Source organism: Arachis hypogaea, chromosome 17, assembly GCF_003086295.3.
Source record: "Arachis hypogaea cultivar Tifrunner chromosome 17, arahy.Tifrunner.gnm2.J5K5, whole genome shotgun sequence".
NCBI classification, from domain to species: domain Eukaryota; kingdom Viridiplantae; phylum Streptophyta; class Magnoliopsida; order Fabales; family Fabaceae; genus Arachis; species Arachis hypogaea.
Window position 1 is genome coordinate 123,522,394 of NC_092052.1, and position 3,498 is coordinate 123,525,891.

The following is a 3,498-nucleotide window of genomic DNA, read 5'->3' on the forward strand; positions in this document are numbered from 1 at the left end:
TGGCATAGAACTCTTGAACCATTAGGATGCCGACTTGTTGGATGGGATTTGTTAGAACTTCCCAACCTCTTCTTTGAATTTCATGTCGGATCTCCGGATACTCATTTCTTTTGAGTTTGAAAGGGACCTCAGGGATCACCTTCTTCTTGACCACAACATCATAGAAGTGGTCTTGATGGGCTTTGGAGATGAACATTTCCATCTCCCATGACTCGGGTGTGGAAGCTTTTATCTTCCCTTTCCCCTTTCTAGAGGATTCTACGGTCTTAGGTGCCATCAATGGTAATGGAAAAACAAAAGCTTATGCTTTTATCACACCAAACTTAGAATTTTGCTCGCCCTCGAGCAATAAAAGAAAGAATAGATGAAGAAGAAAAAGAAATGGAGGAGAGGGAAAGTGTGATGTGGTTCGGCCAAGAAGGGTATAGAGGGGTTGTGTTGTGTGAATTTGATGAAGAATGGAGGGCTTTATATAGGGAAGGGAAGGGGGGGTATTGGTTCGGCCATATGGGTGGGTTTGGGTGGGAAATTAGTTTTGAATTTTGAAGGTAGGTGGAGTTTATGAGGTAGGTTTATGGGGAAGAGTGGATGGATGTGAGTGGTAAAGAGGTGATGGGGAAGAGAGATTGAGGTGATTGGTGAAGGGTTTTTGGGGAAGAGTGTTTATGGGGTTGTGTGAAAGAGAGTGGTGAGAAGAAGTGAGTGGAGGTAGGTGGGGATCCTGTGGGGTCCACAGATCCTGAGTGGATCCTGTGGGGTCCACAGATCCTGAGTGTTCAAGGATTTACATCCCTGCACCCATTAGGCATGTAAAAATGCCTTTGCACACAACTCTGGGCGTTCAGCGCCAGGTTGGTGGCCATTTTGGGCGTTCAACGCCCATTTGTGTGCCATTTCTGGCGTTGAACACCAGAACCATGCCTGTTCTGGCGTTCAGCGCCCAGAAGCTGCCCATTTTGGGCGTTTAGCGCCAGAATTATGCTCTGTTCTGGTGCTGAACGCCAGACAGATGCTCCTCCAGGGTGTGATTTTTCTTCTGCTGTTTTTTATTCTGTTTTCAATTTTTCTATTTATTTTATGACTCCACATGATCATGAACCTATAAAGACATGAAAAACAATGAAAATAAAAATTAGATAAATAAACATTGGGTTGCCTCCCAACAAGCACTTCTTTAATGTCAATAGCTTGACAGTGGGCTCTCATGGAGCCTCACAGATGTTCAGAGCATTGTTGAAACTCTCCAACACCAAACTTAGAGTTTGGATATGGGAGTTCAACACCAAACTTAGAGTTTGGTTGTGGCCTCCCAACACCAAACTTAGAATTTGACTGTGGGGGCTTGGGTTGACTCTGCTTTGAGAGAAGCTTTTCATGCTTCCTCTCCATGGTTGCAGATGGAGATCCTTGAGTTTTAAACACAAGGGAGTCCTCATTCCATTGAAGGACTAGTTCACCTCTGTCAACATTAATCACAGCTCTTGCTGTGGCCAGGAAAGGTCTTCCTAGGATGATGGATTCATCCTCTTCCTTTCCAGTATCCAGGACTATGAAATCAGCAGGGATGTAAAGGCCTTCAACCTTTACTAATACGTCCTCTACTTGTCCATATGCCTGTTTTCTTGAATTGTCTGCCATCTCTAATGAGATTCTGGCAGCTTGCACCCCATAGATTCCCAGTTTCTCTATTACAGAGAGGGGCATGAGGTTTATCCCTGAACCAAGGTCACACAGAGCCTTAAAGATCATGGTGCCTATGGTACAAGGTATTATGAACTTTCCAGGATCCTGTCTCTTCTGAGGCAATGTCAGTTGATCCAGATCACTTAGTTCATTGATGAACAAGGGAGGTTCAACTTCCCAAGCATCAATGCCAAATAATTTGGCATTCAGCTTCATGATAGCACCAAGAAACTTGGCAGTTTGCTCTTCAGTAACATCCTCATTCTCTTCAGAAGAGGAATACTCATCAGAGCTCATGAAGGGCATAAGGAGGTTCAATGGAATCTCTATGGTCTCTAGATGAGTCTCAGATTCCTTTGGTTCCTCAGAGGGAAGCTCCTTATTGGTCACTGGACGTCCCAGGAGGTCTTCCTCCTTGGGATTCACGTCCTCCTCTCCCTCATTGGGTTCGGCCATTTTGCTTATGTCAATGGCCTTGCACTCTCCTTTTGGATTCTCTTTTGTATTGCTTGGGAGAGTACTGGGAGGGATTTCAGTGATCCTTTTACTCAGCTGGCCCACTTGTGCTTCCAAATTTCTAATGGAAGACCTTGTTTCATTCATGAAACTTATAGTGGCCTTAGACAGATCAGAGACTAAGTTTGCCAAATTAGAAGTATTTTGTTCAGAGTTCTCTGTCTGTTGCTGAGTGGATGATGGAAAAGGTTTATTATTGTTAAACCTGTTTCTTCCACCATTATTAAAGCCTTGTTGAGGCTTTTGATCCTTCCATGAGAAATTTGGATGATTTCTCCATGATGAGTTATAGGTGTTTCCATAAGGTTCACCTAAGTAATTCACCTCTGCTATTGCAGGGTTTTCAGGATCATAAGCTTCTTCTTCATAAGAAGCCTCTTGAGTACTGTTGGATGCAGCTTGCATTCCATTCAGACTCTGAGAGATCATATTGACTTGCTGAGTCAATATTTTGTTCTGAGCCAATATGGCATTCAGAGTATCAACTTCAAGAACTCCCTTCTTCATAGGCGTCCCATTACTCACAGGATTCCTTTCAGAAGTGTACATGAACTAGTTATTAGCAACCATGTCAATGAGTTCTTGAGCTTCTGCAGGTGTTTTCTTTAGGTGAATGGATCCACCTGCAGAAGTGTCCAGTGACATTTTTGATAGCTCAGATAAACCATCATAGAATATATCCAGGATGGTCCATTCTGAAAGCATGTCAGAAGGACACTTTTTGGTCAACTATTTGTATCTTTCCCAAGCTTCATAGAGGGATTCACCTTCTTTCTGTCTGAAGGTTTGAACATCAGCTCTAAGCTTGCTCAGCTTTTGAGGAGGAAAGTACTTGGCTAAGAAAGCCGTGACCAGCTTATCCCAAGAGTTCAGGCTGTCTTTGGGTTGAGAATCCAACCATAATCTAGCTCTGTCTCTTACAGCAAAAGGGAAAAGCATGAGCCTGTAGACTTCAGGATCTACTCCATTAGTCTTAACAGTATCACATATCTGCAAGAATTCAGTTAAGAACTGAAAAGGATCTTCAGATGGAAGTCCATGGAACTTGCAGTTCTGCTGCATCAGAGAAACTAATTGAGGTTTCAGCTCAAAGTTGTTTGCTCCAATGGCAGGAATGGAGATGCTTCTTCCATGTAAATTGGAATTTGGTGCAGTAAAGTCACCAAGCATTCTCCTTGCATTGTTGTTGGGTTCGGCTGCTATCTCCTTTACTTGTTCGAAATTTTCAATCAAGTTGTCTCTGGATTGTTGTAATTTAGCTTCTCTTAATTTCCTCTTCAGAGTCCTTTCAGGTTCTGG

The 3,498-nt window shown here is 43.1% G+C and overlaps 1 non-coding gene across 1 annotated transcript; it reads left to right on the top strand.

The window, feature by feature from the left end:
- The first annotated feature begins 2,898 nt into the window (after positions 1–2,898).
- LOC112768890 (small nucleolar RNA R71) lies at positions 2,899–3,006 on the top strand. The gene has a single exon (XR_003186269.1). It is a non-coding gene; the product is annotated as a small nucleolar RNA R71 (small nucleolar RNA).
- Positions 3,007–3,498: the final 492 nt, after the last annotated feature.